This window comes from Pongo abelii, chromosome 6 (genome assembly GCF_028885655.2).
Source record: "Pongo abelii isolate AG06213 chromosome 6, NHGRI_mPonAbe1-v2.0_pri, whole genome shotgun sequence".
NCBI lineage: Eukaryota > Metazoa > Chordata > Mammalia > Primates > Hominidae > Pongo > Pongo abelii.
Window position 1 is genome coordinate 93924255 of NC_071991.2, and position 21459 is coordinate 93945713.

At 37.1% G+C, this 21459-nt stretch overlaps 1 long non-coding RNA gene and 1 pseudogene across 1 annotated transcript in view; both read left to right on the forward strand.

The window, feature by feature from the left end:
• LOC129060436 (uncharacterized) overlaps nucleotides 1–21459 on the forward strand; it is a 112220-nt gene that overhangs the window by 61893 nt on the left and 28868 nt on the right. The window lies entirely within an intron of this gene.
• Nucleotides 2989–3994, forward strand: LOC100432136 (bifunctional methylenetetrahydrofolate dehydrogenase/cyclohydrolase, mitochondrial-like; annotated as a pseudogene).

Below are 21459 nucleotides of genomic sequence, written 5' to 3' on the forward strand. Positions count from 1 at the left end.
AATGGGCCCAATGTTTTTGAATTACTTAGAATTTTGTTTATTAGGAGAAATATTGATTATCTCACAGAAATAATTATTTTATAAATATTAAATATGTACTATTACAATATAATTATTAAATAATTTAATTTTTTTAATTATTTGAGTAGATGTGTGGATAAATAGAAAAGATTTGGTTTCTAGAGGCTAAAAAATTTTGAACTTGGAAGTTAAACTGGAGAAGAAAGTTTATTGGTTTGAATGACTGAATGGCCTTTAGATTAACGAAAGTTCTGTTCCACATGAATAGTCTGCTTCTAAGAATTAAGACAAAAAGTTGTGGAACAAATTATTGGTATCTGAACTGAAGCAAGTTCATGTTTAACACACAACACAAAGTAGGTGGGTGGCTCTATAAAATGATTAAAAACATGGAAGATGCATCCTTATCTTGTAAACAGATATAACAGGGCTAAGATTACCCATCAGAGAGTCACTTCACAACTTTATTTTTTCCCTATGGCTCTCTAGTGCTTAAAGGATGGAATTTCTATTTCATCCTGTCATAAATTATCTCTCAGAATCCATCTTGACCTTCTTCCCAAATTTGGTCTCTCTTCTCCCATACAGCAAATTTTTAATTGACTCCCAGGAAACATCTATGACTTGATAAAATTCTATTTTCTCAGAACTTTATTCCCATTTCTCTCTTAAGATAAAGCAAAATAAAACCAACAAAAAGTAATCTTAGATGTCCTTCAGGGCTGGAGAGAAATACACCACTCATCCTTAGGTTTCCTCTATTTTTCCAGGCAGAGCAATTGACCCCTCCTCTGTTACCCGGGGACTTTCAGTATGTGTCTGCTTGAGTTCTTATCACAGCATACAATAAGTGTATGTTTACAGGTATTTATTGCCCCCAGACTTTAGAAGAATTTAAAGTCTATGCAGACCCCACAAATTTGAATACATGCAACAGGGCAGACAGGTAATGGAATTGGGCTTTTGGAAAACCACAACACAAGTTGTGACAACAAATGGCAGCCCACCCAGAGAGGTGATGGAGAGTTGGGAGTGGTGGATATTGTGAATAACTGCAAAATGCATGCTGCATCTGAGGGAGGTTAGCTGCTTCTCTACTTTGGCCATCTGTGGTTCAGTTAGAATACCACATCAATATGGTCATAGCTTCTGGTTTTCAAGAGAAGCTAGGAACGTGCAATTTTATGTGTAATCTCCCATTATATAAATGCTACCAGCCAATTCCTCCAAGAACATTTCTTTTATGGGCCAAATAAAACATATGCATTTATGCTGAAATTTGTTCATTTAATATTGGAGTTAATCAAGGGTAGCTCCTGGGCCTCCTTCTCATTGTATTTTTTTTTCCCTTAATCAATCTCATTTAACACATGAAGATTCATTTTCTTCTGTATGCACATAACTCAGAAATTTTATTTCTAATTCAAGACAAATCTAACTGCCTACTTGCCATCTCCTCTTGGATTGCTGATAACACTTACGTACATTTATATATTCAAAACCAAACTTATGACAATCATATCCCCCCTTTTTAGTGTAACATGTTTTAACATGCGTAACTGTCCATCTAAGTAGCAGTTATCTTTGACCGTTTTTTTCCCTCACCACCCTTTCCAATTCACCAACAAAGTCAATTTTTCCCTACTAATACTAACCTCTTAATTCCAGTCATTTCTTTTTTTCTCCACCGTAATAACCCTGGTCGAAAATACGATCACCTCTCCCATGAGCTACTTCTCCCATAAACTCTTCAGTGTCTCTCCAGTATTCCCAAAAGTGCAGCTAAGTGATCTCCTCAAAATACAAGTCAAGCAATGTTTCTACATTGCCTACTGCTTCAATGTTTTTCCATTATTATATGGGATCAAGAGGAAAACAGTTGGACAAAAACCTTGAAAAACAATGTAGCTAGTAAGGCCCTGTCTGATTTGAAGTCTCCCAACCTTTTTATCCTCATTGTCTGCCGCACGTCTTGTGCTGTTTCAGCCTTGCTGTGCTCATACCTCTAACCTTTCTTTTTACATGCTTGTCTTTTATCTTTCCCTTACTAACCTCCATTCATCTCAGTCCTACTTCAGATTCCTCAACCAAACCACCAAACACCTCTTACCATTAATGACAATATAACATGGGTTATGATTAAGCGATAATCACAACATCTGTCTCCCTATATAGATTCTAAGTTCCATGAAGACAGGGATTCTCTGTTGCTCCTTATTGTATCACCAGAAATAAGCATAGTATCAGGCAGGAGAAAATAAATATTTGTTAAATAAATGAATTCATGAATAAATAATACTAAAAATATTATTAAATTAAAAATTTAAAGTAGATGGATGAATGGAGATGGGGAAGTCCTGAAAGTCCTATTTTTCAAGTTTCACTATAAAAGAACGGATCTGGGAAAAAGGAGACAAAACTATTTAAGATCTTATTACACACTTAAATTATGCATTGAATCAATATTCCAATAGCAAGGAACTATTAAATAAAGTAACTTATCTGTATATTATATGTGCCTATGTTTACTAATGTAGATATACATAATTTGATTTGAAAAACATAGCAAGTAGTTTAGAAAGTTCTTTTTCAACTTCGTTAGTGATGGAGAATAGATAGCTTAGAGTGAAAACATAACCTTTAGCTCTCAGAGAGGCACCTCTGTTTCTACTGCCAGATATTTTTCTGCTAAGGTTCGACTACATCGTTCTATTATAGACTGATCTTTCCCCTTTTGTGCTTAACTCTGGAAAAAAAAAATGAGATTTCACCAAGTAAGATTTTAACCTGAAAATGCAAAAATCCACATATAAGAATAAACATTTCCACCACAATATAGGGAATAAAAATCAGTAATGACCAAGAAAATATTTGTAACTACTAAAATACAAGAAAGAGAAAAAAATACTTTGAAGGTCTGATAGAAAATTACACAATAGTCCTCCTGGCGAGGTCACCGCCCGGGCTATGGCTGCCGCTTCCTCATGTCAGCGCTGCTCCCTCCGCCCTCACCCCTTCCACCTCCGGGCAGTTCGAAATGAAGCTGTTGTCATTTCTGGAAGGAAACTGGCCCAGCAGATCAAGTAGGAAGTGCGGCAGGAGGTGGAAGAGTGGGTGGCCTCAGGTAACAAATGGCCACAACTGAGCATGATCCTGGTCAGTGAGAATCCTGCAAGTAACTCACGTCCTAACAAAACCAGGGCAGCTGCAGATGTGGGAATCAACGGTGAGACGATTATGAAACCAGCTTCAATTTCAAAGGAAGAATTGTTGAATTTAATCAATAAACTGAATAATAATGTAGATGGCCTTATTCAGCTGCCTCTTCCAGAGCATATTGATGATAGACAGACATGTAATGCCTTTCTCCAGACAAGGATGTCGATGACTTTATGTAATTAATGTAGGGCGAATGTGTTTGGACCAGTATGCCACGTTACCGGCTACCCCATGGGGTGTGTGGGAAATAATTAAGCGAACTGGCATTCACACCCTAGAGAAGAATGTGGTTGTGACCGGAAGGTCAAAAAATGTCAAAATGCCAATTGCAATGTTACTGCACACAGATGGGGCGCATGAAGGTCCCAGAGGTGATGCTACTGTTACAATATTTCATGGATACACTCCCAAAGAGCAGCTGAAGAAATATACCATTCTTGCAGATATTGTAATATCTGCTGCAGGCATTCCAAATCTCATCACAGCAGATATGATCAAGGAAGGAGCAGCCATCATTAATGTGGGAATAAATAGAGTTCAAGATCCCATAACTGCAAACCCAAGTTAGTTGGAGATGTGGATTTTGAAGGAGTCAGACAAAAAGCTGGTTATATCACTCCAGTTCCTGGAGGTGTTGGCCCCATAACAGTGGTGATGCTAGTGAAGAATACCATTATTACTGCAAAAAAAAGTGCTGAGGCATGAAGAACGAGAAGTGTTGAAGTCTAAAGAGCTTGGAGTTGCCACTAATTAACTATTGTGTCTTCTGTGTCACAAACAGCACTCCAAGCTAGCTCAAGAAGCAAAGCAGACTAATAGAAATGCATTATTTTTAATTTATTCTACTGCAATGGTTGAAAACGATGCTTTCTATTTATTGAAAGCTTAAATGAGTAGGTGTTTGTGCACATAGCTCTGCGGTACCTCACCAGGGAGCATTACAGTATTATGCAGGGTCATGTAATCTAGCCAAGAGCAGCCATTAATCTAGTGACTAACATGGGAGACATTGTCATGTTGAGAATGGATGCTTAACTTTATGACAAGCACCTCGGTTAAACATTTGCGTTTTCTAGAATGGCATTTCCCAAGTGCCATTCCAATAAGAGTTGATACTCATTTTAGGTACTAAACCTTTTGAGTTCAACTCATCAAACCAAAGGAAAAGTGTTACTAGAGAAAATTAGGGAAAAGGTGAAAAAGAAAAAAATGGTAGTAATTGAGTAGAAAAAAAATAATTTATATATGTCTTGATTGGTAGCCAGATTTATCTAAGTAGAACTGAATTGGCTAGGAAAAAAGGAAAACTACATGTTAATTGTTTTCTAAGCTGTCTTTTGAAGCTTAGTCAGTCATTGGGAAAAATGTTTAGAATTTTTCCTTGCTATTAGGCGTTATTTTATGTATGTTACCCTTCAGTAAGTTCTTCCCATTTTAGTTTTCTAGGATTTAAAGGCTTATTTTAAACATTATTTATGTGTATTGTCATATTGTTAACTTTTTGTATTGTATAGTTTCTTTGATATATCTTACAACCTATTTTTGAAAAACAAACTTGGCTTGATAATCATTTGGGCAGCTTGGGTAAGTATGCAACTTACTTTTCCACCAAAGAATTGTCAGCAGCTGCCTGCTTTTCTGTGATGTACCCTTTTGACTTTTCCAGAAAATTTTTAAGAGTTTGAGTTAATATTGAATTTAATCAGACTTTCTTATTAAACGTTATTATTTTGTTTCTTTTTTAATAAAACACATTTGTCTGGTATGGTTAAAAAAAATTACAGAATAAAAGAGTCTCATTGCTTTCAGCACTTAAGTTTGAAAACTTTTTTTTCCTCAGCAAAATCTTTAAATGATACTAATTGAAATCCTTTTGGCAGAAATAAGTTTAGCTAAATAACACATCTTAGATTTTGTTTATTTTGAAATATGTATATTGATAACTACGTGAGGTAATGCATGTTAGCCAAATGTAGTAATTCCACAATGTATATATACTTCAGAACATCATGTTGTATATGGTAAATATATATAATTTTATCTGTAGATGTAAAAAATAAAATAAATTCCCATGATATCAAAACCAGACAAGCACATAACAAAAATAGCAAACTACAGGACAATATCCCTGATGAACATCAACAAACTACTAACAAAGTGAATTCAACAGCACATCAAAAAGATCACCCATTAGGTTAAACAGGAATTTATCCTAGGGATGCAAAGATGGCTCAACATATGCAAATCAATAAACATTGATTTGCATTACATTACATTAATAGAATGAAGTACAAAAATTATCATCTCCATAGACACAGGAAAAGCATTCAATAAAATTCAACTTGACTTCATGGTAAAAATCCTCAACAAATTATATGTAGAAGGAACGTATCTCAACACAATAAAGGCCATATGTGACAAACCCAGAGTTAACATAACACTGAACAGGGAAACGTTAAAAGCTATTTCTCTAAAATTGGGAAGAAGACAAGGTTGCCTACTTTTACCACTTCTTTTTAATATAGAACTGGAACTTGTAGACAGAGCAGTTAGGCAAGAAAAGGAAATAAAGGGCATCCAAATTGAAAAGGAGCAAGTAAAAGTGTTCCTGTTTGCAGATGACATTATCTTCTGTATAGAAAACCCTACGGACTCCACCAAGAGACTGTTAGAACTAATGAACAAATTCAGTATGGTTGCAGAATACAAAATCATACAAAAATCAGTAGTATTTCTATATACAACAGTAAAATATATGAAAAAGAAATCCCATTTACAATAGCTACAACAAAATAAAATACCCAGGAATAAATTTAACCAAAGAAATGAAGTATCTCTATAATGAAAACTATAAAACATTGATAAAGGAAATTGAAGAAGATATTAATAAATGGAAAGATATCCTGTGCTCATGGATTAGAAGAATTAATATTGTTAAAATGTCTACACTACCCAAGCAATCTGCAAATACAATACAATCCCTATCAAAATCCCAATGACATTCTTCACAGAAAAGCAATCCTAAACTTTGGGGGGAAAAAAAGACATTTTGAGTACTAGATTATTCAGATTATTCAGAAATAGAAATAAGGCAAATATATTATATCTGGTGTATTGTGTAGGTTGGTCTATTTTTCTGAAATTTCATTAATGAGTGTCATCTGTGAAGTTTGACATTAACATATCATGTATTAAAATTATTTTAAAATGTATTCCTTATCTTGTGTATATGTATATATTACTTTTACATGTTTGCTTTTGATTGTAAGACAAATTTATTTTTCGTCAGTCATACAAATTAGTAGATGACAAAATAATCTCAAAAACAAACAATATTATTATCAATGAACCTTTTAACATTACCTAAGAATAAGTACCAATTTTGTGCTATGAAGATGACTATCCATCAGATTATTCTATGTTATCTCTACTATGACTGAGACTTCAATAATTACACCTTCTGAAAATTAGATTTGCGGGGGAATGTAACAGGTTTCAGGATTTTTTATTTAACATTTAATCTTAAACTGAACATTTAACCTTAAGAAAAATTAGATCTCAGAACTTTATCTCACTTGAAATCACCTCAAATAAAAAGATACAAGAATAAAGGAAAAAAGCAAAAATGAGCTGCTGATACAGGGAAAATTTTGCTGCCAGGAAATCAGTTCCACGGGATCAATCTGCCTGAGGCTCATCTTGACTTCATTCATAACAAAGGTGTGTAAATCAATGCTTATTTTAATGCTTTATTAGTCTATACATTATTTTTTTATTTAATAGAGAATGATGAATGCTTTTCTTATAATTATGAATGAATATAGTGTCTTAGATTTGTTTAGTGTTGATAAGTATGTCGCTATGTTGCATCAGCATTTCTTAACCTTTTAGGGGAACCATTCCAGAAACTTAGAGCAATGAACTCTTTCTCCCAGTAAAACACATGTACACAAATTAACACAAATTTTGCATAGGGTTTAGAGGTGTTACTAACACCCTTATGCTCCTTTAGGGAAATCCTTTTTTAGAATTCAGTGCAGGACCTGTTTAAAACCATGCTGCTTCTACATTTTTCGCATAATGACAGGAATCTGTAAGAGTGTGGCAAGATTATTTTTCTACAACGCACATCTATAACAGAAATGCTGTTCATTATGCTGATGTTCTTGTCAGCAAAATGATGTTGGTGATATTTACTCATTCATTCTTGATTAATATATATATTTACATATATATATTCTTTTTTACTATAGTTCAGATTTTTACTATAGTTCAGTTCATTCTTACCATTCCAAATTAATGGAAGTTAGTAATTCTGTAATTATCCAAAATAATACATTATCCACAAAGCACACATTCTTAATCATATTTTAATTATTTTTAATATTCCATAATATGCATTTATCAGCATCTATTACCCTGAAAAGACAAAAACCCAGAAATGTGTTGAGTGATGGCAAAAATGTCTCATACATAATAGAATGATGAGTGCAAATTTTTTGTTACCCAGAATTAGTGATTAGAACTCAAAGCTGTGAACAAAGAGCTTCTAAGCACCCACTTTCTAAAGAGATACCCCAAAAATGGAGGTCAGAAGCCTCCCTGCGAGATTTATTAAGCAGGGTCATAATCAGTCCTAGAAAGCAACAGAGTGGTTGATAGCACAAGTACTGTATTGAATCAGCCTAGTTCAAATGCTGTTCTGGCCAGTAGCTATGTAACCATGAACAAATCACTTCATCTCCCTGTCCCTCAGTAAAATGAGAATAATAACTATAAAAAGTGTATATAACCGTTATATTAATCCATGGTGAATGTTCAATGGAGCTTATATCAGGATTTTGTAAGTCTTGGTATTTTCTGTGCTTTTTTTCTTTTTTTTTTTAAATATGCTCCATAGGGTGATTGTGTAGATTAAATGCCAACATAGATGTAAATAAATAGAAATGTGCCTGGGCCCTGGTATGTATTCAATAAATGTATTATATTTCATTGTTATTTTGCTCATAGTTAATCCAATCATCCTCTCAAATCTGTGTGTGTGTATGTGTGTGTACAGAAAACTGCGGACTAGAAGAGACACACTCAAAGGGATGGGTGTGGTGAGCCCCTCTGGAAAGGAAAGTGTGTTCTTTGATGAGGGTAATTCCCTATTCCCAAGGGTAATTCCCTATTCCCAAGGTGCTTCCTCCATCTCCTACGTAAAGTGAGGGGGAAACTCCATTAGAATCTGTCAGCTACTAATGCTCCCTGTAAGAAGGAGCAGGGGCTCCATTCCCTTACTAGTTGCCAGTTTGGCAACAGACATACTGACACACCATGTCACCAGTATTCCTCCCCATCACATTTGGTGTCAGTTCATCCTTTAGATATCACCTCAAGTGTCACTTCTACAGCTAGCTTTTCTTAACCCTCAAACCAGATACATTCTCCTGTAACAGCATAACACATGCTTCTCTTTATCAAACTGATCAGTTGAGATTTTTATAGTTATTTAGGGTTGATTTGTTTAATGATTACTTAAATCCTACTAAGATATAAGGTTCATTAAGACAAAGATTGTGTTTTTATACCTCACTCCAGTGCCTAGCACAATGATTGGCCCATGGTTCAGTACTCACTATATATTCTGAGTACTGACATATCATTGGGTTCAGTACTCAGTGATGCAAATTGAGGGAGAGAGTCATCAATGTTGAGTTGAAATTGAATAGTGTTGAAGAGGTTCACATGATACTACAGAAAGAGAAATGCTAGATTAGTTTAAGTGAGAAAGAGATCAATTCTTGTTGGATAATCATAGGAGGTTTATCATTTTAGAGGAGAATAAGAATGAGAATTTGAAGGAAGATAAATTTTAATAAACAAGTTAGGAGAGAAATGTAAGAAAACGTATGTGTGCTGCTAAATATACTGGATTAAGGGTAAATGAATTTGAGGAAACCTGAATGAGTTTATGGAAAAATAAAAGATGCGTCTATAATTGTAAGGTATTTATTGTTACATAGATCCATTAATATCATGCTAATTATTTGGATACTTTCCACAAAGAGTGGATAAGGATTGAAGTTTTTAAGTAGAGAAGGACATGAGATACACATCAGACAAGGTTTAGTACAGAAAACTAAAACTCTAGGTATTTTGGCCAGAAAGTGATTTACAACATTAGATAATTTTAAAAATGGTTGCAACAAGGAAGCTAAGAACCTTAATAAAAGTTTACAGGAACTGCTAACCAGAACAACCAGCTTAGAGAAGAACACAAGGACTATGTGAAAATACCAAAACTACAATTGATTGGTGTACCTGAAAGTGACAGGGACAATGGAACCAAACTGGAAAACACACTTCAGGATATTATCTTGGAGAACTTACCCAACCTAGCAAGACAGGCCAACATTCAAATTTAGGAAATACAGAGAACACCACTAAGATGCTTCTCAAGAAGAGCAACCCCAAGACACATAATCATCAGATTCACCAAGGTTGAAACGAAGGAAAAAAATGTTAAGGGCAGCCAGAGAGAAAAGTCAGGTTACCTATAAAGGGAAGCCCATCAGACTAACAATGGATCTCTCTGTAGAAACCCTACATTCCAGAAGAGTGGGGGCCAATATGCAGTATTCTTAAGAATTTTCAACCGAGAATTTCATATCCAGCCAAACTATGCTTCATAAGCAAAGGAGAAATAAAATCCTTTACAGACAAGCAAATGCTGAGGGATTTTTGTCGCCACCAGGCCTGCCTTACAAGAGCTCCTGAAGGAAACACTAAATATGGAAAGGAAAAACTGATACCAGCCACTGCAAAAACATACCAAAATATAAAGACCAATGACACTATGAAGAAACTGCATTCAACTAATGTGCAAAATAACCAGCTAGCATCATGATGACAGGATCAAATTCACACATAAGAATATCAACCTTAAATGTAAATGGGCTAAATGCCCCAATTAAAAGACACAGACTGGCAAATTGGATAAAGAGTCAAGACCCATCAGTGTGCTGTATTCAGGAGATCCATGTCACGTGCAAAGACACACATAGGCTCAAAATAAAGGGATGGAGGGATATTTACCAAGCAAATGGAAAGCAAAAAAAAAAAAAAAAAACCAGGGGTTGCAATCCTAGTCTCTGATAAAACAGACTTTAAACCAACAAAGATCAAAAAAGACAAAGAAGGGCATTACATAATGGTAAAGGGATCAATGCAACAAGAAGAGCTAACTATCCTAAATGTATATGCACTCAATACAGGAGCATGCAGATTCATAAAGCAAGTTCCTAGAGACCTACAAAGAGACTTAGGCTCCCACACAATAATAGTGGGAGACTTCAGCACCCAATTGTCAATATTAGATCAACAAGACAGAAAATTAACAAGGTTATTCAGGACTTGAACTCAGTGCTGAATGAAGCATACCTAACAGACATCTACAGAACTCTGCACCCCAGATCAACAGAATATACATTCTTCTCAGTACTGCATAGCACTTATTCTAAAATTGACCACATAATTAGAAGTAAAGCATTCCTCAGTAAACGTAAAAGAACAGAAATCATAAAAAGAGTCTCTCAGACCACAGTGCAATCAAATTAGAACTCAGGATTAAGAAACTCACTCAAAACCAAACTACATGGAAACTGAACAACCTGCTCCTGAATGACTACTGGGTAAATAATAAAATTAAGGCATAGATAATTTCTTCAAAACTAATGAGAAAAAAGACAACATACTAGAATCTCTGGGACAGATTTAAAGCAATGTGTAGAGGGAAACTTATAGCACTAAATGCCCACAGGAGAAACCAGGAAAGATCTAAAATCGACTCCCTAATGTCACAATTAAGAGAACTAGAGAAGCAAGTAAACTAGGTATTGATGGAATATATCTCAGTAAGAGCTATTTATGACAAACCCACAGCCAATATCATACTGAATGGGCAAAAGCTGGAAGCATTCCCTTTGAAAACCAGCATACAATGAGAACACATGGACACAGGAAGGGGAACATCACACTTCAGGGACTGTTGTGGGTTGGGGGGAGGGGGGAGGGATAACATTGGGAGATATACCTAATGCTAGATGACGAGTTGGTGGGTGCAGTGCACCAGCATGGCACATGTATACATATGTAACTTACCTGCACATTGGGCACATGTACCATAAAACCTAAAGTATAATAATAATAATAATAATAATTACAATAAAAGAAAAAAAAAAAAAAAAAAAGAAAACCAGCATAAGACAGGGATGCCCACTCTTACTACTCCTATTCTACATAGTGTTGGAAGTTCTGGCCAGGGCAATCAGGCAAGAGAAAGAAATAAAAAGTATTCAAATGGGACGACAGGAAGTCAGATTGTCTCTGGTTGCAGATGACATGATTATACATTTAGAAAACCCCATTGTCTCAATCCAAAAACTCCTTAAGCTGATAAGCAACTTCAGCAAAGTCTCAGGATACAAAATCAATGTGCAAAAATCACAAGCATTCCTATACACCAATAATAGAGATCCAAATCATGACTGAACTCCCATTCACAATTACTTCAAAGAGAATAAAATACCTAGGAATCCAACTTACAAGGGATGTGAAGGACCTCTTCAAGGAGAACTACAAACCACTGCTCAACAAAATAAAAGAGGACAAACAAATGGAAAGACATTCCATGCTCATGGATAGGAAGAATCAATATCTTGAAAATGGCCATACTGCCCAGAGTAATATATAGATTTAATGCTATTCCCATCAAGCGACCATTGACTTTCTTCACAGAATTGGAAAAAACTACTTTAAATTTCATATGGAACCAAAAAAGAGCCCACATTGCCAAGACAATCCTAAGCCAAAAGAACGAAGCTGGAGGCATCACGCTACCTGACTTCAAACTATACTACAAGGCTACAGTAACCAAAACAGCATGCTACTGGTACCAAAACAGATATATAATAGACCAGTGGAGCAGAACAGAGGCCTCAGGAATAACACCAGACATCTACACCATCTGATCTTTGACAAACCTGAAAAAAACAAGCAATGGGGAAAGGATGCCCTATTTAATAAATGGTGTTGGGAAAACTGGCTAGCCATATGCAGAAAACTGAAACTGGACACCTTCCTTACACCTTATACATAAATTAACTCAAGATGGATTAAAGACTTAAATGTAAGACCTAAAACCATAAAAACTCTAGAAGAAATCCTAGGCAATACCATTCGGGATATAGGCATGGGCAAAAACTTCCTGACTAAAACACCAAAAGCAATGGCAACAAAAGCCAAAAGGGATCTGATTAAAGAGCTTCTGCACAGTAAAAGAAACTATCATCAGAGTGAACCAGCAACCTACAGAATGGAAGAAAATGTTTGCAATCTATCCATCTGACAAAGGGCTAATATCCAGAATCTACAAAGAACTTAAACAAATTTACAAGATAAAAACCCCATCAAAAAGTGGGCAAAGTATATGAACAGACACTTCTCAAAAGAAGACATTTATGCAGCCAACAGACACATGCAAAAAAGCTCATCATCATTGGTCATTAGAGAAATGCAGATCAAAACCACAATGAGATACCATCTAACTCCAGTTAGAATGGCGATCATTAAAAAGTCAGGAAACAACAGATGCTGGAGAGGATGTGGAGAAATAGGAACACTTTTACACTGTTGGTGGGACTGTAAACTCGTTCAATCATTGTGGAAGACAGTGTGGTGATTCCTCAAGGATCTAGAACCAGAAATACCATTTGACCCAGCAATCCCGTTACTGGGTATCTACCCAAACTATTATAAATCATTCTATAAAAACACATGCACATGCATGTTTATTGCAGCACTATTCACAATAGCAAAGACTTGGAACCAACCCAAATGTCCATCAAGGATAGGCTGGATAAAGAAAATGTGGCACATATACATATGGAATACTGTGTAGCCATAAAAAAGAATGAGCTCATGTCCTTTGCAGGAACATGGATGAAGCTGGAAACCATCATGCTCAGCAAACTAACACAGGAACAGAAAACCAAACACCGCATATTCTCACTCATAAGTGAGAGTTGATCAGCGAGAACTCATGGACACAGGGAGGGGAACATCACACACTGGGGCCTGTTGACGGGTAGGGGGCAAGGCGAGGGATAGCATTAGGAGAAATACCTAATGTAGATGACGGGTTGATGGGTGCAGCAAACCACCATGGCACATGTATACCTATGTAACAAACCTGCACGTTCTACACATGTATCCCAGAACTTAAAGTAAAATAAATAAATAAATAAATAGTTGCAACAGTTGGAGAAATGAGCTCCAGGCTGGGCCTGAGTTGTAGCTATAAAATGCTTCTCAAAACCAAAGAAGCTAGAAAATAGACACTGCAACTCCGCTACAGATAAACCTCTCATCAATATGACTTTATCACAAACAACAAATTTATATCAAACATACAAAATGTCTCCATATTACTTGTGCCTTTCAAATATCACTTTGTGCATTGCATATCATTGGAAAAACCTGATTTGTATCAAGAAATTCAGCAGCAAAGAAATCTAAGAAATGTAGTCTCAGTCTCTCTCTGTTTCTCTCAACTCTGTAGCACATAAATGCACCACACTATAGGGAGGAGGATGTGGAGTTTGATAGGCTCAATTCATAGCATTCTTCACAAGGAGTTTATTGTTGTTGTTGTTTTCATTAATTCGGTAACAATGTGCTAGTTGGCTTGGAGTTAGAGATTCACTGAATAAAGTTGGCAAGAGAGAAAAATTCACCACCAATTCCCTCTGGCTCACATGTCTGAATGCATGTGGTGCGTTCCAATTTAGCAGTCCTAACAAATGACTTTTTCTTTTCAGGGTTAGTATGTAATCATTTATTTCCTTTATAATATATATTTAAATGTTTAAAAAAAATTCTTTAGCAGCCAAACTTATACTGTGGCAACATTTCAATTCTTCTTTGGTGGAGAGACCAAAAGCTCAGTATGCCTTTGAATTATTTTCCATCAAAAGAAAGGAGAAGAAGAGAAAATGGGCAAAAAAAAAAAAAAAAAGCCACAAAACCACAACTTTTGAAAGCATACAATGATAGGGCTTAGCTTTTCAAAGAAAACCAAAATATTTGATGTCATCACTAAAATTTCATAAATTTTTGAATATCATTAAGGAAATATTGCCTATGAGTATTACATTAACAAGAATAGCATACACATTTGGTTAATCATCAATAATCCATTCATCCAGTTTATGTATAGCCATAGCCAGTCTACTGCCCACATCCCAGCCTACATTTTGCTTTTTACAGTCCTTCCATTTGGAAATGAAAGTCAGGATCCTTGCCAATAACAACCACCTCCAATGTTTTCAATATCGCTACCATCACCCTGGCAACACAGAAGACAGGACATAAATAGTTGCTCTGCCAAACATATCTATTGCCTTGTTATTCTTGTGGGAGTTAGTGTTGTCAAGGGAAGTTTATACCAAAGTTAAAAGTAAATTTTGACTTATCAATGGCAAGATTTTCTAAAAATTGCATTCATGCTTTATTTATTTAGACAATTAAGTGGAAGTGTAAATAAAACATAAACTCCATGAGGGCTGAGAAAATACTTGTCTTATTCCTCAGCACTGAGCTCCAGTAGGTGCTCAGTAAATATTTATTAAATGGGTGAATTTCTTCAATGCAAGTATGGGTTTCTCAAGTTAAAGCATTAAATTTGACATTGTTTATATCAGCACATTGGTAGCACTTCAAATTTTTTTTTTAAATCATAGTCCAGAATAATTTTTAAATGGTAGAATCGCTAATGGGTGCAGAGATTACATAATCTAGTTTCAGTTGCTATCTGGTATACCTACCAGATTGAATGTATAGCCAGATGTAAGAAGAAAAAACAACTGTTTTTATTTTCCCTCAACTCTCACACAGTCACTCAATACAACACTTCTAACTCCAGATGTGGGTTTTTCCCCACAAACCAAGCAATTTTCCAGCAGACAACAGCTTAGTGTCCTCTAAGTCAATTCTGACATTATCTACCTGGAGATAGCATCAGATTCCACAGATTGAGGGCTCAATCTCACAACACTGTGCCCACTTCACATGCAAATTGCAAGTCTCAGATTGTGACCTGTACTTCTGACTGGCTATAATTTGGGGTTTCCATGATCCCGTCCTTGGTTTCAATTAGTTTGCTCAAGTGGCTCATACAACTCAGGGAAACACTTTACTAACATCTACCCATTTATCATAGAGGATATTACAAAGGACACAGATGAGCAGCCAGGTGGAAGAGATGCATAGGGTGAGGTATGACAGAAGAGACGCAGAGCTTCCAGGCCCTCTCTGAGTGCACCATCCTCAGGAACCTCCACACGTTCAGCTATCCTGAAGCTCCCCATACCTAGTCTTTTAGAGGTTTTATGGAAGCCTCATAATGTAGGCACAACTGATTAAATCATTGGCCATTGTTGACCAGTTTAATCTTCAGTCCTCCTCCCTACCTCAGTGGGCAGGGGACGGAACCTAAAGTTCCAACCTTCTAATCACATGGTTGGTTCCCCTGGCAGCCAACCCCATCCAGAGGCCATCCAGGAGCCCACTGGGAGTCACTTCATTAGAACAAAAGATGTTCCTGTCACCCAAAAATTCCAGGGGATTTAGGAACTGTGTCAGTTGTTCCTATCATTAAAGAAATTATAAAGGTCTTAGGAACTCTGTCAGCAGCTGGGGTCAAAACCCAAATATCAGAACAAAAGATTCTTCCAGAGCCCCTATCTATGAGAGTTTTGTGCAAGGAACCAGGGAGCAGACACCAAATATATTTCTTATATCACAGTATCACACCAGACATGTTATTAGATATTATCAACACTGTTGACATTGAATTTGGTGCTTTTTATACATTTATGGCATTTTAACCTCCCCCTTGCCACATGTAGTAGGTATTTTGTAAATCAGAAAACCTAGATTCTAAGAGGTCAGCAAAGTTGAGCATGTTTACTCAGCTTGTCAGAGGAGAGGGAGCAGGGTGTGAACCCAGGTTCATCTGGCTTCAAAGCCAGTGCCCATTCTGGTCACAAAACTGCCTCTTTTGGTGTCTCTCTTCAATCTCTAGAGCTCTTTGGGCTTTTCTGGAGTTAGAAAGCTAATCTGGAAGTCATATCACAGTGCCAACCCAGTCTCACTTCCTTTGAATCCCTGCCATCCCCTCTTTGTGGTGGTGATCTTGGCACCTTTTCCCTAATTTGGAAACTCCTCACTTTCGATAGAGAAGGACTGTGTTAAGTACAGCAGTAGCGATTTCCCACATGTTTATTGGAAGTCTCTTTTTGAAAGTAGAATTGGCTTTTGTTTTTGGAAATGGCTTAAGGTAAACCATGTGTAGACTGGGCATGGTTGCTCACTCCTGTAATCCTAGCACATTGGGAGGCTGAAGCAGGAGGATTACTTGAGGTCAGGACTTGGAGACCAGCCTGGGCAACATAGTGAGACCCCATATCTACTGAAAATAAAAATAAATTAGCCGGGCATGGTGGCACAAGCCTATAGTCCCAGCTACTCAAGAGGGAGACTGAGGCAGGAGGATCATTTGAGCCCAGGAGATTTGAGGCTGCAGTAAGCTATGATTGCACCCCTGCACTCCAGCCTGGGTGATAGAGGGAGACCCTGTCTCTAAAAAAACAACAATAACAATAAAGATAAACCACATATACAATACATTTTGCATCATTTTATAAAAAGAACAGTCTGGCATTTAAAAAGTCATTAAATGATAGACTAATAGGGAAAAAAATAGATATATCCCTCATCTCCCACATAAGAAAACACTGTGGCATGGTAGGAAGAACATGAAATTTAGAATCAGAGATCTTAAGTTTTAATCTTAGCTCCACCACATACCAAATTTTCTCCCTTGTACAAATTACTTAAAGCTTATTTCTCTTATTTCTAAAATGATTAATTACAATCTTTGGCTTTCAAGGATATTGAGTTTAATTGCTAACATACAGAAGTCTTTTGTAAATAGTAAAATGCTACGCAAATATAAGTTACTGGTGATAATGATATTGCTATTATTGTGTTAATTCTAGGACAGAACACAATTTAATCCAATATTCCAATTCTACAAATGAGAAAACTGAAGTATAGAAAAATGGGGTGAAATAAAGATTCCCAATAAAGGTGAAATAAAAAGAAATTTGAAAATAGACAAAAACCAGTGTCACTTAGGATCAGTATATTGCAGTATATTAAATGTGACTATACTATGTGCTGTACAAAAATGTCAGTCCTTGCTTTCTATATTCATGATAAATCTAAAGTTTCTTAAAAACTGGAGAAAAAGAAAATTAATGATTGCAAGTGCTGTTGTTCTGACTAGAAAGATAAGTCCAATTTGTAAGATAATAAATATTTGCAGAAGAGTTTGTAGTGTTTTCATAGAGTGGGGTCAAAAGAGGGTGATTACAACCATCATTTTCATTAAAGTAATGGTGGAGGTAGGAAGAGCTTTTCCAAATAGTGAAAACAGGAATTATTTGAAGAAGAAATAAAAAAGTTGGAGACATGAAGAACATACGATGTAGGCCAACACTTTAGAAATCTGAGAAAGCATAGAGTGGATATTAGTAAGCTACACCAATGCCATAGACTGGGTGGCTTGAACAGCAAACATTTGTTTCTCACGGTTCTGAAGGCTAGCAATATGGTTTGGCTGTGTCCCCACCCAAAATCTCATCTTGAATTGTAATCTCCACATGTCAAGGGTGGGACCAGGTGGAGGTAATTGGATCATAGGAGCGGTTTCCCCCATGCTGTTCTTGTGATAATGAGGGAGTCTCACGAGATCTGATGGTTTTATAAGCATCTGGCATTTCCCCCGGTTGCACTTATTCTCTCTGCCGACACCCTGTGAAGGATGTCTACCACCATGATTGTAAGTTTCCTGAGGCCTCCCCAGCCATGGGAAACTGTGAGTCAACTAAACCTCTTTTCTTTATAAGTTACCCAGTCTCGGGCAGTTCTTTATGGCAACATGAGAACAGGCTAATACAGTATATTAATACTGGGTAGTGGGTTGCTGCTGTAAAGATACGTGAAAATGTGGAAGCAACTTGGGAACTGAGTAACAGGCAGAGATTGGAATAGTTTGGAGGGCTCAAAAAAAAGACAGTAAGATGTGGGAAAGTTTGAAACTTCCTAGAGACTTGTTGAATGGCTTTGACCAAAATGCTGATAGTAATATGGACAATCAGTCCAGGCTGAGGTGGTCTCAGACAGAGATGAGGAACTTGTGGGGAACTGGAATAAAGGTGACTCTTGCTATGTTTTATCAAAGAGACTGGCAACATTTTGCCCCTGCCCTAGAGATCTGTGGAACTTGGAACTTCAGTGAGATGATTTAGGGTATCTAGTGGAAGAAATTTCTAAGCAGCGAAGCAGTCAAGATGTGACTTGGGTGCTATTAAAAGCATTCAGTTTTATGTATTCACAAAGATAAAACATGGAATTGAAACTTACATTTAAAAGGGAAGCAGAACATAAAAGTTTGGAAAATTTGAAAAATCCATTTTGAATTTAGACTTGCATGGGACCTGTAGCCCTTTTGTTTTGGCCAATTTCTCCCAAAGGGTGTATTTACCCAATGCCTGTATCCCCATTGTGACTAGGAAGTAACCAATTTGCTTTTGATTTTACAGGTTCATAGGCAGAAGGGACTTGCCTTGTCTCAGATGAGACTTCGGACTTGAACTTTGGGGTTAATGCTGGAATGAGCTAAGACTCTGAGGGACATTGGAAAGGCATTATTGTGTTTTGAAATGTGAGGACATGAGATTTGGGAGGGGTCAGGGGTGGGATGATATGGTTTGGCTGTGTCCCCACCCAAAATCTCATCTTAAGTTGAAGTCCCCATGTGTCAAGGGCAGAACTAGGTGGACATAATTGGATCATGGGGGCAGTTTCCCCCATGCTGTTCTCATGATAATGAGTGAGTCTCATGAGATCTGATGGTTTTATAAGCATCTGGCATTTCCCCTGCTTGCAAGCATTCTCTCTCCTGCCATCTTGGGAAGAAGTTGCCTGTTTCTCCTTTGCCTTTTGCCATGATTGTAAGTTTCCTGAGGCCTTCCTAGCCATGCAGAATGGTGAGTCAATTAAACTTCTTATCTTTATAAATAGCAGTGTGAGAAAGGACTAATATAGGTAGGAAGCCCAAGAGCAGGGTGCCAGCATCCACCTGGCTTCAAAGCATGCTCAGGTGCTGGTGAGGGCCCTCTTCTGGCCTGGGAGATGGCTGCCTTCTCACAGTGTCCTCACATTCGGTCCATAACTGAGAAATGCCGTTATTGGTTGTTTAAACAGAAGGAGTTGCATACATTCACCTATTAAAGAGGGAACAAACAGCTGGGGGCCGTGGCTCACCCCTGTAATCCCAGCACTTTGAAAGGCCAAGGCAGGTGGATCGCTTGAGGTCAGGAGTTCGAGACCAGCCTGACCAACATGGTGAAACCCCATCTCTACTAAAAATACAAAAATTAGCCTGGCATGGTGGTGTGCGCCTGTAGTCCCAGCTACTCAGGAGGCTGAGGCAGAAGAATCACTTAAACCCAGGAGTTGGAGGTTGCAGTGAGCCAAGATCGTGCCACTGCACTCCAGCCTGGGTGACAGAGACTCCATCTCAAATAAATAAAAAATAAATAAATAAATAAAAATAAGGGAACAAACTCCCTAACAAGGTGACTGCCTAAGCAAATATATTTACCTCTCTTCCTTCTCCAAATCTCTTTGAAAAGATCACAGAAATGTACAAATAAAACTAAATTCAATTTACCAGTAGAAAGCTATAAAATATACAAACTCTATAAATAATAAAACAAAATCCAAACCACCACTCCACCCGCAGCCAAAAGCAGTGAAGAGATTCTGGAAGTTCTGAAGCAAACACTGCTGTGTATAATGAAGAAATACTAAGCTGAGGAACTTGCAGCGATTACAGACAAAAAAGAATAAACCATAAAAAGGGCTGGGTACCCAGTAGAACCTTAAATAAAAGCCCCAGACAGAGACAATGGAAATTGGAAGACTGGTCAGCTAGGAAATTAATCAAGGGAAGAAAACATCTATCTGCCTCTGCAAGAGTAGATAACTCCAGCATTGGCCTCCAGCCTTAATTCAGGTTAAGAGTCAACCAATACTTTATGGATGGGCATACATTCAGTAAAATGCTGTGATAACACCAATTTGGATATAATGTGAATGGGAATTGGCTGCTGCACTCCTCCCATATTCCATCTGAAAAAGTGGGAGAAATAGTGGATCCCTTCAACTCCAATATTCTCCTGGGTCAGACTCTCCTGCTGGAGAGTCTGGGGAGGTGAAACAATTGTAAACTAACTAGGAAGTTTCAAAATCGCTAACGCTATCCTGGAAGTCCTTGGCATGCAGACACAGGAACCAAAATCAACTGCTTGCTTTTTAAACCAGAGCCTAACTTCCACCAGATGGCGCCAAACCACAGCAGGGACTGAAAGGAATGGGGTTAGATGCTGCAGTGAAACCGCCGGAAACGGGTCCTACTGCAGCAGGACACAGAAATCTGAATGAAAGAAACCCCTTATTTTATGCGATTGTATTTTTAGGGCGCACTTCTCGGGTTATGGAAAGGTTTTTCTATAGTTAGAATGAATGGTTCTTCCTCACTGCTTCTGTACAGATATTTTCTTGTTAGAGAATAGGCACCTGTGAAATTTAAAGGTCGGTTGAAGCTTCCTGACTTTTCCGCTGAGGCTTCCAAATATCCCTTTTCAACTTGCGCGATTCAAACACCATGATTGACCATGAGACTGTATAAAGTTTATTTCTCATTCTATTCGTTTTTCCAATTTTAAAACTACAAAAAATTAGAGAAAATTTTATTTATTCCCAGAATTGAACATGTGTCAACTCAGAGTACAACAGTGCTAATCATTATCTACATTTAACTTAATGTTGATTAGCCAAGCAGTACCCATGTTCCCAGTGTTCATTATGTTCAAAGTTCTCCAAAGAATGATAGACTTTAATTAACATTGCAAGAAGCTCTGAACGTTCAACCTTCCCTCTACAGCTATTAGGAGTCTACTTCTTAGGGCTTTGTCTGCGTAAGGCAAACACTCCCCAAAGCAAATCACTGTTCTCTTCTGGCCTCATTTCAACAGAAAAAGCAGG